Here is a 16,945-nt window from a genome sequence, read left to right as displayed (position 1 = left end):
CATATTCCTCACTCTACCATTACCAACAAGCCAGGGGATCAACCCTGGTTCAATGAGGAGTGTAGAAGAGCATGCCAGGAGCAGCACCAGGTGTACCTAAAAATGAGGTACCAACCTGGTGAAGCTACAATTCAGGACGACATGCATGCTAAACAGTGGAAGCAACATGCTATAGACAGAACTAAGTGATTCCACAACCAACGGATCAGATCAAAGCTCTGCAGTCCTGCCACATCCAGTCGTGAATGGTGGTGGACAATTAAACAACTAACGGGAGGAGGAGGCTCTGCAAACATCCCCATCCTCAATGATGGCGGAGTCCAGCACGTGAGTGCAAAAGACAAGGCTGAAGCGTTTGCAACCATCTTCAGCCAGAAGTGCCGAGTGGATGATCCATCTCAGCCTCCTCCCGATATCCCCACCATCACGGAAGCCAGTCTTCAGCCAATTCGATTCACTCCACGTGATATCAAGAAACGGCTGAGTGCACTGGATACAGCAAAGGCTATGGGCCCCGACAACATCCCGGCTGTAGTGCTGAAGACTTGTGCTCCAGAACTAGCTGCGCCTCTAGCCAAGCTGTTCCAGTACCCCTACAACACTGGCATCTACCCGACAATGTGGAAAATTGCCCAGGTATGTCCTGTCCACAAAAAGCAGGACAAATCGAATCCGGCCAATTACCGCCCCATCAGTCTACTCTCAATCATCAGCAAAGTGATGGAAGGTGTCGTCGACAGTGCTATCAAGCGGCACTTACTCACCAATAACCTGCTCACCGATGCTCAGTTTGGGTTCACTCGGCTCCAGACTTCATTACAGCCTTGGTCCAAACATGGACAAAAGAGTTGAATTCCAGAGGTGAGGTGAGAGTGACTGCCCTTGACATCAAGGCAGCATTTGACCGAGTGTGGCACCAAGGAGCCCTAGAAAAATTGAAGTCAATGGGAATCAGGGGGAAAACTGTCCAGTGGCTGGAGTCATACCTAGCACAAAGGAAGATGGTAGTGGTTGTTGGAGGCCAATCATCTCAGCCCCAGGACATTGCTGCAGGAGTTCCTCAGGGCAGTGTCCTAGGCCCAACCATCTTCAGCTGCTTCATCAATGAACTTCCCTCCATCATAAGGTCAGAAATGGGGATGTTCGCTGATGACTGCACAGTGTTCAGTTCCATTCGCAACCCCTCAAATAATGAAGCAGTCCAAGCCCGCATGCAGCAAGACCTGGACAACATCCAGGCTTGGGCTCATAAGTGGCAAGTAACATTCGCACCAGACAAGTGCCAGGCAATGACCATCTCCAACAAGAGGGAGTCTAACCTCCTCCCATTGACATTCAACGGCATTACCATCGCCGAATCCCCCACCATCAACATCCTGGGGGTCACCATTGACCCGAAACTTAACTGGACCAGCCATATAAATACTGTAGCTACGAGAGCAGGTCAGAGGCTGGGTATTCTGCAGCGAGTGACTCACCTCCTGACTCCCCAAAGCCTTTCCACCATCTACAAGGCACAAGTCAGGAGTGTGATGGAATGCTCTCCACTTGCTTGGATGAGTGCAGCTCCAACAACACTCAAGAAGCTCGACACCATCCAAGATAAAGCAGCCCGCTTGATTGGCACCCCATCCACCACCCTAAACATTCACTCCCTTCACCACCGGCGCACTGTGGCTGCAGTGTGTACCATCCACAGGATGCACTGGAGCAACTCGCCAAGGCTTCTTCGACAGCACCTCCCAAAACCTCTACCACCTAGAAGGACAAGAGCAGCAGGCACGTGGGAACAACACCACCTGCACGTTCCCCTCCAAGTCACACACCATCCCGACTTGGAAATATATCGCCGTTCCTCCATTGTCGCTGGGTCAAAATCCTGGAACTCCCTTCCTAACAGCACTGTGGGAGAACCATCACCACACGGACTGCAGCGGTTCAAGAAGGCGGCTCACCACCACCTTCTCGAGGGCAATTAGTGATGGGCAATAAATGCTGGCCTCGCCAGCGACGCTCATCCCTAATCCCGTGAACGAATAATAAAAAAAAAATACCCAGCCTCTGACCTGCTCTTGTCGCCACAGTATTTATATGGCTGGTCCAGTTACGTTTTTGGTCAATGGTGACCCCCAGCATGTTGATGGTGGGGGATTCGGCGATGGTAATGCCGTTGAATGTCAAGGGGACATGGTTAGACTCTCTCTTTTTGGAGATGGTCATTGCCTGGCACTTGTCTGGCGTGAATGTTACTTGCCACTTATGAGCCCAAGCCTGGATGTTGTCCAGGTCTTGCTGCACGCGGGCACAGACTGCTTCACTATTTGAGGGGTTGCGAATAGAACTGAACACTGCAATCATCAGCGAATATCACCATTTCTGACCTTATGAAGAAGGGAAGGTCATTGATGAAGCAGCTGAAGATGGTTGGGCCTAGGACACTGCCCTGAGGAACTCCTGCAGTAATGCCCTGGGGCTGAGATGATTGGCCTCCAACAACCACTACCATCTTCCTTTGTGCTAGGTATGACTCCAGCCACTGGAGAGTTTTCCCCCTGATTCCCATTGACTTCAATTTTACGAGGGCTCCTTGGTGCCACACTTGGTCAAATGCTGCCTTGATGTCAAGGGCAGTCACTCTCACCTCATCTCTGGAATTCAGCTCTTTTGGCAATGTTTGAACCAAGGCTGTAATGAAGTCTGGAGCTGAGTAGTCCTGGTGGAACTCCAAGCTGAGCATCGGTGAGCAGGTTATTGGTGAGTAAGTGCCGCTTGATAGCACTGTCGATGACACCTTCCATCACTTTGCTGATAATTGAGAGTAGACTGATGGGGCGGTAATTGGTCGGATTGGATTTGTCCTGCTTTTTGTGGACAGGACATACCTGGGCAATTTTCCACATTGTCGGGTGGATGCCAGTGTTGTAGCTGTACTGGAACAGCTTGGCTAGAGGCGCAGACTAGTTCTGGAACACAAGACTTCAGCACTACAGCCGGGATGTTGTTGGAGCCCATAGCCTTTGCTGTATCCAGTGCACTCAGCCATTTCTTGATATCACGTGGAGTGAATCGAATTGGCTGAAGATTGGCTTCTGTGATGGTGGGGATATCGGGAGAAGGCCCGAGATGGATCATCCACTCGGCACTTCTGGCTGAAGATGGTTGCAAACGCTTCAGCCATGTCTTTTGCACTAACGTGCTGGACTCCGCCATCATTGAGGATGGGGGTGTTTGCAGAGCCTCCTCCTCCCATTAGTTGTTTAATTGTCCACCACCATTGACGACTGGATGTGGCAGGACTGCAGAGCTTTGATCTGGTCCGTTGGTTGTGGAATTGCTTCGCTTTGTTTGTAGCATGTTGCTTCCGCTGTTTAGCATGGATGTAGTCCTGAGTTGTAGCTTCACCAGTTTAGTCCTGAGTTGTAGCTTCACCTTTAGGTACGGCCTGGTGCTTCTCCTGGCATACTCTTCTACACTCCTACCTTGAACCAGGGTAGAGTGAGGAACATGCTGGGCTATGAGGTTATAGATTGTGCAGGAATACAATTCTGCTGCTGCTGGCCCTCAGTGCCTCATGGATACTCAGTTTTGAGCTGCTTGATCTATCCCATTTAGCACGGTGTAGTGCCACACAACACGTTGGATGGTGTCCTCAGTGCGAAGACGGGACTTCATCTTCACGAGGGCTGTGCAGTGGTCACTCCTGCCAATACTGTCATGGACAGATTCATTTGCGACAGGCGAGGACGAGGTCAAGTAAGTTTTCCCCTCATGTTGGTTCGCTCACTGCCTGCCGCAGGTCCAGTCTAGCAGCTATGTCCTTCAGGACTCGGCCAGTAGTGGTGCTACCAAGCCACTCTTGGTGCTGGACATTGAAGTCCCCCACCCAGAGTATATTCTGTGCCCTTGCTACCTTCAGTGCTTCCTCCAAGTGGTGTTCAACATGGAGGAGGACTGATTCATCAGCTGAGGGAGGGCAGTAGGTGGTCATCAGCGGGAGGTTTCCTTGACCTGACGCCATGAGATTTCATGTGTTCCAGACTCAATGTTGAGGACTCTGAGGACCACTCCCTCCTAACTGTATATCACTGTACCGCCAACTCTGGTTGGTCTGTCCTGCCAAGTGGGACAGGACATACCCAGGGATGGTGATGGAAAAGTCTGGGACGTTGGCTGAAAGGTATGATTCTGTGAGTATGGCTATGTCAGGCTGTTGCTTGACTAGTCTGTGGGACAGCTCCCACAATTTTGGCATAAGTCCCCCGATGTTAGCGAGGTAGGACTTTGCAGGGTCGCCTGGGCTTGGTTTGCTTTTGTCGTGTCTGGTGCTGGGTGGTCCATCCACTTTTATTCTTATTATGACTTTTTTTTAAGCGAGATTGTACAACTGAGTGGCTTGTTAGGCCATTTCAGAGGGCAATTAGGAATCAAACACATTGCTGTGGGCCTGGAGTCACATACAGGCCAGACCAGGTAAGGATGGTAGGTTTCCTTCCCTAAAGGGCATTAGTGAACCAGATGGATTTTATAATGACAATCTGGTAGTTTCATGGCCACCATTATTGATACCAGTATTTTAATTCCAGATTTTATTTAATTAATTGAATATTTTTTAATGAATTGAATTTAAATTCCCCAGCTGCCATGGCTGGATTTGAACTTATGACTCTGGATTGTCAGTCCTGGCCTTCTAGAATTACTAGTCCAGTAACATAATCGCTATGCTACTGTACCCAGATGGTAGATGTGGATGCTGGATGAGGACATGGGGCCTCATCAACCGGCACCCCTCTCTGTTGCGCCATGTTGTGCAGGACACAACACACTACTATAATGCAACCCACACTCGCTGGTATGTATTGAAGCTCTCCCCCCAGAACGATCAAGGCACTGAAATCGCATCTCCAGCAGTCCTATCGCATGTTCAACTATAGATCTGGTGGTGATGTGGCAGTCATTGTATCAACACTGTTCCTCACTGATGGGGTTCCACAGAGGTGTCATGAGCCACGTGTGCAGGGGGTATCACTTGTCCTCGAGGAGCCAGCCCTTAAGGCTGTTTGGTGCGTGGAAGAGGACCGGGATGTTGGATTCCCTCAGAATGAACAAATCCTGGCAGCTGCCAGGGAATCTGGTGCACACGTGAAGAAATCTTTTGTGGTGGTCGCAAACAAGCTGAGCTTTGATGGAGTGATAACTCTTTCTGATGATGAACAGTCCTGGCTCTTGTGGAAGTGCTCGGATTACTATATGCTTGCAATCGATTGCACCCAGTGGAATCCCACTGCCCTCTCTCTCTGGGATCTTCGGCTGGGTCTGCCACAAATATACTCCCACAAAAATCTCTCTCCAGTAGGGTCCTCCCCCGAACTCTGCAAGGGTCAGTGGCGGAGTTCTGCTGAGAGCACGATCCCGGCAGTCACGCTGGGTTCGTGCCCCTGCACATTTCTGGGGCCACCATATTTTTTACCATAGTGCACCTTGCTTTGACACATGATTACTGCAGGCGGAGGCCGCTCTCACCCAACGGAAATTTGGAGAGCAGGCCTGATGGTATCACTAAGACAGAAAAAAGAAAGACTTGCATTTATATAGCACTTTCATGACTTCATGGATGTCTCAAAGCACTTTTACAGCCAATGAAGTACTTTAGAAGTGTAGTCACTGTTGTAATTTGTGCACAGCAAGGTCCCACAAACAGCAATGTTATAATGACCAGATAACCTGTTTTCATGATGTTGGTTGAATGATAAATATTGTTCAGGGAGAACTCTGCTGCTCTTCTTCAAATATTGCCATGGGATCTTTGTTGTCCACCTAAGAAGTTTAAGGTCTCAACTGAATGACAGCACCTCCAACAGTGCAGCACTCCCTCAATACTGCACTGAAGCATCAGCCTAGATTTTGTGCTGAAGTCTCTGGAATGGGACTTGAACCCACTAACCTTCTGACTTAGAAGCGAGAGTGTTACCAACTGAGCCACAGCTGATACATAAACCCCTGACTAATTGTAATGTTGTACGCTGCCTCAGAGGCACGCCAGTCACAGCATGTTATGCTTTCAGTTACACTGCAAGAAAGGAGGCATGCCAGGGTGATCAACGACCACTGTACTCCCATTGGCCGCAGCCACCAAACATATCTGCTTTGCCTGGTACACATACCTGGCAACGACCATGAGGAACTGTCTTCACAAGCTCCGGGTTATCAGCGAGCCATTTGCTACAAGGGCACCTGGATTTACCATGCAGCATAGGGCTAATACATCCAAAAACAGCACTAGTTATTATGGCCTGAAAGTTGATAGTTCTCCCTGTAAGCATGTTGCAATGTTGGCCTGAGGGTGTCTTAGCGCATCTCTCAAAAACACCTCGACACATTTTACAAGCAATGATTTACTCTTGAAGTCCACGGATATCGTTACCAAGGTAGGGCTTCCCGATATTGAGGGTATTTTGTCACAGTCACTGACTAAGATGCAAGAAAGTCAGAAGTTTGTACGGTAGAGGAAAATCCTAATGTCCAGCCATGAATTTCTTCTGAACTGATCCTGCTCAGAGGATCCTGCCATATACGGTGTCGATGGGGTTTCCACCACACTTCCGAAGAAGTTACGGTGACGGAGCAGGATTGGCTCAGAGGAAATTCCCCATCCTGCAGATATTTGCAATTGAGGAAGATCCTTCAAACTGACGCATCATCAGGAAGATTAATGTGTCTTCTGCTACAAAGATGAAAGGAAACTCCCACAAGTATCACTTTCAGGACTGATCAAAGGAGTTTTCCAGTCACAGCAGTTTGTCAAATGAAGCCAAAACTACTCCAAGCATCATATTAGATCCAGAACACTAATATCACCAATACATATACTACTTGTCCTCTCCCAAACCAGGTCTAAGAAACATTTGACAGACCGTAACGCCACAACAGTAATCTGTCTGAACTAGGGCATGATTTCTTAACTACTGTTTTCACACAGCAATTTTGATGGATATCGACAGGCTTATCAGACCTACAGCTTCCGACGTGGTTCATTTTTTTCTACAAAAGAAAGAAAAACTTGCAATTATGTAGTGCCGTTCACAAAGGTCGCCCCAAAGTGCTTTCCCTCCAATTAAGTACTTTTGAAGTGAATTGTTTTAATGTAGGAAACAATTGTTTTAATGTACGGTTGAGAAAGGCATGGATGTTAGGGAACTTGGGGAAATAAATAGTGATGTCTTGAGGAGTGTACATATTACAGAGAGGGAGGTGCTGGAAGTCTTAACGCGCATCAAGGTAGATAAATCTCCGGGAACTGATGAAATGTATCCCAGGACGTTATGGGAGGTTAGGGAGGAAATTGCAGGTCCCCTAGCAGAGATATTTGAATCATCGACAGCTACGGGTGAGGTGCCTGAGGATTGGAGGGTAGCAAATGTTGTGCCTTTGTTTAAGAAGGGCGGCAGGGAAAAGCCTGGGAACTACAGACCGGTGAGCCTGACATCTGTAGTGGGTAAGTTGTTAGAGGGTATTCTGAGAGACAGGATCAACAGGCATTTGGAGAGGCAGGGACTGATTAGGAACAGTCAGCATGGTTTTGTGAGAGGAAAATCATGTCTCACGAATTTGATTGAGTTTTTTGAAGGGGTAACCAAGAAGATAGATGAGGGCTGTGCAGTAGACGTGGTCTACATGGACTTTAGCAAAGCCTTTGACAAGGTACCGCATGGTAGGTTGTTACATAAGGTTAAATCTCACGGGATCCAAGGTGAGGTAGCCAATTGGATACAAAATTGGCTTGACGACAGAAGACAGAGGGTGGTTGTAGAGGGTTGTTTTTCAAACTGGAGGCCTGTGACCAGCGGTGTGCCTCAGGGATCGGTGCTGGGTCCGCTGTTATTTGTTATTTATATTAATGATTTGGATGAGAATTTAGGAGGCATGGTTAGTAAGTTTGCAGATGACACCAAGATTGGTGGCATTGTGGACAGTGAAGAAGGTTGTCTAGGATTGCAACGGGATCTTGATAAATTGGGCCAGTGGGCCGATGAATGGCAGATGGAGTTTAATTTAGATAAATGTGAGGTGATGCATTTTGGTAGATCGAATCGGGCCAGGACCTACTCCATTAATGGTCGGGCGTTGGGGAGAGTTATAGAACAAAGAGATCTAGGAGTACAGGTTCATAGCTCCTTGAAAGTGGAGTCACAGGTGGATAGGGTGGTGAAGAAGGCATTCAGCATGCTTGGTTTCATTGGTCAGAACATTGAATACAGGAGTTGGGATGTCTTGTTGAAGTTGTACAAGACATTAGTAAGGCCACACTTGGAATACTGTGTACAGTTCTGGTCACCCTACTATAGAAAGGATATTATTAAACTAGAAAGAGTGCAGAAAAGATTTACTAGGATGCTACCGGGACTTGATGGTTTGACTTATAGGGAGAGGTTGGATAGACTGAGACTTTTTTCCCTGGAGAGTAGGAGGTTTAGGGGTGATCTTATAGAAGTCTATAAAATAATGAGGGGCATAGATAAGGTAGATAGTCAAAATCTTTTCCCAAAGGTAGGGGAGTCTATAACGAGGGGGCATAGATTTAAGGTGAGAGGGGAGAGATACAAAAGGGTCCAGAGGGGCAATTTTTTCACTCAAAGGGTGGTGAGTGTCTGGAACGAGCTGCCAGAGGCAGTAGTAGAGGCGGGTACAATTTTGTCTTTTAAAAAGCATTTGGACAGTTACATGGGTAAGATGGGTATAGAGGGATATGGGCCAAGTGCAGGCAATTGGGACTAGCTTAGTGGTATAAACTGGGCGACATGGACATGTTGGGCCGAAGGGCCTGTTTCCATGTTGTAAACTTCTATGATTCTATGATTCTATGAAACGTGGCAGCCAATTTGCGCACAGCAAGCTCCCACAAACAGCAATGAGGGAATGACTAGATATTCTGTTTTAGTGATGTCGGTTGAAGTATGAATATTGGCCAGGACACTGGGGAGAACTCCCCTGCTCTTCTTCGAATATGATGTGGAGATGCCGGTGATGGACTGGGGTGGACAAATGTAAGGAATCTTACAACACCAGGTTATAGTCCAACAATTTTATTTTAAAATCACAAGCTTTCGGAGATTATCCCCTACGTCAGGTGAATGAGTGGAAGGTTCTCAAATCGCATATCTTATATTAGGCTGGGACAGCATCACACCAATCAAAAGGTGTCGTTGATGTTCAAACAGGCCAGTCACGGAGAACAGCACGTCCCAGTACACTGGATATACATTGTGTCAATTACACAGACAGAAAGAAAGAGACCCAAATGGCAGAGAGAGAGAGAGAGAATATTAAAACACATACCTTTTTTTTCCCTTTTTGCTGGTGGGGTTACGTGTAGCGTGACATGAACCCAAGATCCCGGTTGAGGCCGTCCTCATGGGTGTGGAACTTGGCTATCAACTTCTGCTCGATGATTTTGCGCTGTCGTGTGTCTCGAAGGCCGCCTTGGAGAACGCTGACCCGAAGATCGGTGGCTGAATGTCCTTGACTGCTAAAGTGTTCCCCGGCTGGGAGGGAACCCTTCTGTCTGGCGATTGTTGCGCGGTGTCCGTTCATCCGTTGTCGCAGTGTCTGCATGGTCTCGCCAATGTACCATGCTCCGGGGCATCCTTTCCTGCAACGTATGAGGTAGACAACGTTGGCCGAGTCACAGGAGTATGAACCATGTACCTGGTGGGTGGTGTCCTTTCGTGTGATGGTGGTATCCGTGTCGATGATCTGGCATGTCTTGCAGAGGTTGCCGTGGCAGGGTTGTGTGGTGTCGTGGACGCTGTTCTCCTGAAAGCTGGGTAATTTGCTGCGAACGATGGTCTGTTTGAGGTTGGGTGGCTGTTTGAAGGCGAGTAGTGAAGGCGTGGGGATGGCCTTAGCGAGGTGTTCGTCGTCATCGATGACATGTTGAAGGCTGCGGAGAACATGGTGTAGTTTCTCCGCTCGGGGGAAGTACTGGACGACGAAGGGTACTCTGTTGGTTGCGTCCCGTGTTTGTCTTCTGAGGAGGTCTATGCGATTCTTCGCTGTGGCCCGTCGGAACTGCCGATCGATGAGTCGAGCGTCATATCCCGTTCTTACTAGGGCGTCTTTCAGCGTCTGTAGGTGTCCATCGCGTTCCTCCTCGTCTGAGCAGATCCTGTGTATTCGTAGGGCCTGTCCATAGGGGATGGCCTGTTTGACGTGGTTGGGGTGGAAGCTGGAAAAGTGGAGCATCGTGAGGTTGTCCGTGGGCTTGCGGTAGAGTGAGGTGCTGAGGTGCCCGTCTTTGATGGAGATTTGTGTGCCCAAGAAAGAAACCGATTCGGAGGAGTAGTCCATGGTGAGTTTGATGGTGGGATGGAACTTGTTGATGTTATCGTGTAGTCTCTTCAGTGATTCTTCGCCGTGGGTCCATAGGAAGAAAATGTCGTCGATGTATCTGGTGTATGGCGTTGGTTGGAGGTCCTGTGCAGTGAAGAAGTCGTGCTCGAACTTGTGCATGAAAATGTTGGCGTATTGGGGTGCGAATTTGGTCCCCATGGCTGTTCCGTGTGTTTGGGTAAAGAACTGGTTGTCAAAGGTGAAGACATTGTGATCCAGGATGAAGCGGATGAGTTGTAGGATGGCGTCTGGAGATTGGCTGTTGTTGGTGTTGAGTACTGAGGCTGTTGCAGCGATGCCGTCATCGTGGGGGATACTGGTGTAGAGTGCCGAGACGTCCATCGTGGTGAGAAGTGTTCCTGGTTCAACTGGTCCGTGGGTGCTGAGTTTTTGTAGGAAGTCTGTAGTGTCGCGACAGAAGCTGGGGGTTCCCTGTACGATGGGTTTCAGGATGCCCTCGACGTATCCAGAGAGGTTCTCACACAGGGTTCCGTTGCCTGATACGATAGGACGTCCGGGTGTGTTGGCTTTGTGTATCTTTGGGAGGCGGTAGAAGTCTCCCACGCGGGGAGTACGTGGGATGAGAGCACGTAGGATGCTTTGAAGGTCTGGATCGAAGGTCTTGATCAGTTTGTTGAGCTGGTGGGTGTGTTCTTTGGTCGGATCTGCGGGTAACCGTCTGTAGTGTTCCTGGTTGTCCAGTTGTCGGTATGCTTCTTTGCAATAGTCGTTCTGTTCTGTATGACAATGGCTCCTCCTTTGTCCGCTGGTTTGATGACGATGTTGCGGTTGGTCTTGAGAGCATTGATGGTGTTGCGTTGTGCTCGGGTGACATTCTGGACTGTCTTGTGAGTGCGGCTGATGAATCTGGCATTGACGCATCTCCTGACAGCTTGAGCATACATGTCTTCGAATAGTGCCACCTGAGAGGGTGGACGAGGCCTCTGTTTAACGTCTCATCCGAAAGACTGCAGCGCTCCCTCAGTACTGCACTGAAGTGTCAGCCTAGATATACGATTAGCCTATACTTTAAATGAAGCATTCGCGATTTTAAATATCTTCTTTCTGGGCCTCATCCTGGTGCATTAACTGTCTCTTTTGACACCATCTGCCACAATGTAGTTTTCTGTTTTGTTTAGAGTACAGGCACTGTAAACGACAACATCATTTTTTTTTGTTTTATTTGTGTTAAAGGACACTCTGAACTGAATTGTTAGGCAATACCTTCTTCATGGTATCAGTCATTTGTAACAACACAACGAAAATGATGCACAATTCTTCACACCGTCATTCCTTCCCAAATACTTTTCATCGAGACAATATTTCTTCAAACACTAAAACAAAAGCTAATAAAAGTGACTCTCAGCTCCAGAGAGAAGAACTTTAATTTGAAAGAACTGAGAATGATACCTTATTGCTGGCTCAGTGTAAGCACTCTGCAGAGCAGGGATGTCACCTCTTATCAATGCCAAAAGCAGACAGAGGGTGGGACAGGGGCAGGGCAGAAGATGAGGTCATGGCCTAAGGCCTGCTGATTGTTTTGTTGATGAAGAAAATTAATTAGAAACCTTATTAACCTAAATAACAAATGTCTCCTCATCAAACGACAGAAATAAGTCCAAAAAATGAGCTTCTGCTTTAAAAAACAGACTCTTGAGGGGTAATTTTATCCCCGGCAAAAACCAAAACCCGGAAGTCGCATCCCCTATTAATGCCGGCAGGCGATTCGTTAAATGGGCAATTTACCTACTTCAAATACTTAAGGCAGGTAATTTTTTGTGGATTCTGAACCTGAAACAAATTTAACCTTACCTGCATGGGTTTCCCATGGCTTCTTAAACTCGTCAGTGAAACAGAGGCGAGATTTATGCAGAAGTTGATTAGGTCCCTTAAACCTGTGATTGACACATCACAATAAAATCTCAAGGATTGCAGCTGGTCTCAGTTCTCTCAGACAAACGTTTGACTGAGAGTTCTTCGAGTGTTGAGTCTGAGAGTTCTTTTTGAGACAGCATTAGAAAGACTTTGCAGCCTCTGAAACTGACAAGATCAGGATGGGGGTGCAATGGATGTATTCCAGAGGACATCTGAGGTGGAGGAAAATGAACATCCACGTCAGCCATATCATGCTGTGTTGGGAACTGCTGATACACAAGACACAGGTATGCAGCAGGACCTGGAGAAGAGTAGAAAGGGGACCAACGGAAGGGCCGAGGCAGGAGGCACTACTCATGTGAGAGGGTTTACAAGCAGAGGCTGAGCTTCCTGGACCTCTCTGAGGAGCAGTGCCTACGCAGGCTCAGATTGAGTCGCCAGGTGTCGCAGACATCCGAAACCTCCTTCAGGAAGAACTGCTCCCAGCTGGACCTGGTGGCCATGCATTTCCCTTTGCAGTTAAAGTCATTACTGCCCTCAATTTCTTCGCCTCAGGATCCTTCCAGAGCGCCACATCTCCAGGGTGTGTCAATCGTCTGCACTTAAGTGTATAAGACAGGTGTTGGATGGCTTGTTTACCAGGGCATCCGACTATGTCAACTTCCCCCATGATGACATCAGCCAGACTGAGACGGTAATAGGTTTCACCTCTCTGGCTGGCATCCCATGGGTGAAGGGCACAATCAATTGCACGCACGTAGCATTCCGAGGACCTCCGAGCCAGGTGTGTTCCTAAACCTAAACGGCTATCACTCCATCAATGCAGAGCTGGTGTGTGACCACAACAAGAGATATGTGCGGGTGTGTGCCAGATTTGCTGGCAGCTGCCATGATTCATTCATTTTGCACCATCCAACATTCCAGACCTCTTCCAGACAGGAGACAGATTTAAGGCCTGGCTCGTTGGAGACAAGGGATACCCCTGCAAACATGGCTCATGACACCTGTGAGAAACCCCACCAACGAGGCACAGCAGCAGTACAACAAGAGCCACATCACCACCAGGTCTGTCACTGAGCAAGCCATAGGAATGTTGAAGATGCTCTTCAGGTGCCTGGATAGATCTGGGGGAGCCGTTCGGTACTCACCAGTGAGGGTGTCCAGAATAACCGTGGAGTGCTGTGTCCTGCACAACATAGCACAGCAGAGAGGGTTATAGGTGGATGAGGATGAATGCGCTCATCGAGCATCCTCTGCTAGAGGCAACATTGAAAAAGAGGATGAGGATGAGGAGGAAAATGAAAATGGGGAACCCATTGCCAGACTTGTCGCACACATTGCTGCCTGTGATGCCAGGGATGCCCTCATCTTTAACAGGTTCTCATAATCAAAGGTGCAAAATGAGGAATTTGAGATACTCAGGCCGTCTGGAACAACCATCACCACAACCATGACCACCAACCCCCCTCCCCCCCCCCAACCCCCAGGCCCCCTTTGCACAAAACAGTCCGTCGACCACGCATACACCCATTGCAGACCCGCCCAATGAGTCCCGTCGTTTCTTGGCATTCATGGTGAAGCAAATGAAAGTGCGACTTCACTCTCGGGACGTAATAATGGCCAAGACGTGGAAGTGGTGATAATGAATAAATTTAATGTGCCAATACAAAAAAAAAGTGAACATTGTAAAATATACGATATTTTGTAAAACAACCTTGTGCATACCCTTGGTGAACTGCAATTGCTTTAACTTAAGCTTTCTACCACTTTTACATGGTGCATCCCCTGTGGCTTCAGCAGAGGTAGTAGCAGGTTGCTCAGGTCCTTGCCCTGACTGCTGAGATGTTCTTGGCCTATGACCTCTGGGTTTTGGAGCCCGTGTGGGCCTCGACAAAGACTGCTCCACTGTACCTGTGCAGGGATAGACTCAGCCATTGGGAGAGGTGGCAGCACATCAGGTAATGGTTGGGGGGGGCGGGCACAACGGGCGAGATGTGGGATCGCTTTGAGTGGAGTCCCCACTTCCATGTCCCTTTTCGACATCATCCCTCTCCTGGGCCATGGCTACATCACTCCCACCATTCTGGACAGCAGGCTGGTGAACAGATGTGCCACCTTGTAAGGCCACAGGAAAGGTTTCTGTCACCTGTTTAAGGTGGCAGATATGTTGGCAGCCACAATCATTTGAGAACTGTGCTTGAAGCTCAATGAAGGCTGCCACTCTCTCCATTGCAGACATTCTCCCACTTACCTGTGACAACAATTCACTAGTGGTGGAGTTGGACTTCTCCATCCTCTTTACTTTGTGGAGAGTGTGCGTTGCACTTTTTCCTTTACACGCAAAGCTGAATCTATACCTCAATCATTTACCTTCTTAACGAAAGCCCCCGGGGTTCAGCATCTGTATCCAGCTGAGCAGAACTGATACAAACACTCCACAGCTGCCCCTGCCACTAGTGTCTGCTCGTACTCACTTGTGAGTGATGAATTACCAGGTGACAACCCAACTAACTGTCTAACAGGACCCACTGAAGTGCCAGTATCTGCACTGGTGTGTGGCTTTATGTTGCATGATGGTGCACCCTCAGTGGGAATTAGCTCTCTGAGGAATCATGTCTTCCATCTCGCCTAATTCTTCTTGAAGTCGTGAAGGCCCTGGAAGACAACAGAAAGCGATATTAATTATTAATCACAAAAATGATAATCTTTCCATTGCCTATACTGAAGTCTGTCACAATTCACTCATTGATGAAACAAATTCATCATATGTGTGTGAAAGATGTTAAAGTTCTGTCACCAGCCATCTCAGTCTCTCCATCGTCGATGGATAGGGATGCAGCTGTCCCATTTATTTCCATGGGCTCCTCTTCCACATTGTCACCTCCACTATGTGGTGGGCCACTTCCAGTTCTGCTCCTCTCTCTTGCGTTTTGCGCTCTCTTCTCCTACAAGGGGAGTAAGAACCGACCTGGGGTGACTGAAGGTGATGTATTCACCTGATGGATGCATTGCTTCGGTTGAGGTTGATAATGAAACAGATGCATCAGAGGGTGAATATCAGACAGATTCATCACATTGCATCAGGACTGGGGTGAGTGGCAGTGGTTGGTTCATAAATGGGCAGGTGAGGAATTGCATAGAAAGTGAAGGATGGTTGCTGCTGAAACTTAACTGGGTGTGAGGAATTATGTGACGGAGTAGGCTTGCCAACACAGAGTGAGGGGGTTGTGTGTTACATAACACAGGATATGGGTGAATCAGCAAATGTGCTCACTTTTCCTGACCTGGTTAGGTGATTAAAATGCTTCATGCACTGCACCCAAGACCTGGGCACCATGCTCCAGCTGCTCACCTCTTATGCCACCTGCAGCCATGTCTTGTTGGTGGGAGGAGCAGGTTTCTTCCCTCTACCACCTGGGTATAACACCTCCCTCCTACTTCTAACAGCAGCCAGTAGTATCTCAAGGGAGGCGTCCGAGAACCTGGATGCTGCCTTTCCTCTGTGTCCTTCCATATCTATTTTTCCTCCTTTCTCCTTCAAAATTGATTTCTACATTGGGCCTTTAAATAGCGGAGTTTAGATTGCGTCATGTGGATGCGCAGTATGGCCGCTGCACAGCTTGGAGACGCGAAACCCGGAAGTAAAATTAAGTGCCTTCAATTTAGTTGCGATCGCACATTCTGACGAGCTCAAATTCCGGGTTTTCCAAGTGATTATTCCCCCACCCACAGGGTTCCCGGCTCCATGTTAAAATCACGATCTTGGCATTTGGCTCGTACATTCCAGATGAGGCACAAAGGGCCAAATGGCTTCCTTCTGTGTGGTATCATTCTATGATTCTATATATACTTTAGAAATTTCTAGACAACTAACTGAAATATCAAACCATTCATTCCAAAACAAGCGTGTGAGAATAATACTGCAGAGTGCGAGAGACGGAGCTTCATAGATTTAACCAGCACTAGAATCATGAGCGAGTCCTGCGGGGAGTTATTTTTGTATTAATCTTGCATCAACACACAGTAGTTGCAGGAACATGCATTCAAACGGAACTGGTAAAAAGGAATGTACAATGTTGAGAGTTGATCCAGATAACAAACACAAGGTGGATTCACACATGGGTGACAATGAGACCAAAGTGACAAAAATAAACTTACTGCTGATTTCCTGGCCAAGGCCATCTGCCTCCATTTTCAAACAGACTCCAATTTAGGGGGGGCCATCGTTCCTTTCGGAAACAGACGGGAGTCTCATTATTCACTGCAGACTGGAGTCCTTTGATGTTGTTAGGACCCTAATATCACTTTAGTGCAGTCAAGTGTGAAGGTCTCTGTGAATTGGGCCAGCCCACCACACAGAGCGATAAACGACCAGAATCAACGTCCGTTAAAGGGAATTGCTGGAGGCAGCTCTGGGAAAAAATAAGTTTTTTGGGGGCAGTAGGACGAGCATAATTGCTCTCCCTGCGCCTCGCTGCTAAATCTACTCCCCTTCAATAATTCTTTCTGTTGCGTACCCCTCAACCCAACCCCTCCGATCAGCCCAGCTTTGAACCCATGCTCTGTGGAGGATGGCCTGTTGGATATCCTGCACCCACACTACCAACCGCCACCCCCCAAAAAAAATTACGAGCTGCCCATCAGCGCTCGGAATGCGCTGGCCACATGTGATGGACATGTGCTC

This window comes from Heptranchias perlo, chromosome 15, assembly GCF_035084215.1.
Source record: "Heptranchias perlo isolate sHepPer1 chromosome 15, sHepPer1.hap1, whole genome shotgun sequence".
NCBI classification, from domain to species: Eukaryota; Metazoa; Chordata; class Chondrichthyes; order Hexanchiformes; family Hexanchidae; genus Heptranchias; species Heptranchias perlo.
The sequence above is the reverse complement of the archived record's forward strand: the minus strand, read 5'-3'. Positions refer to the sequence as shown.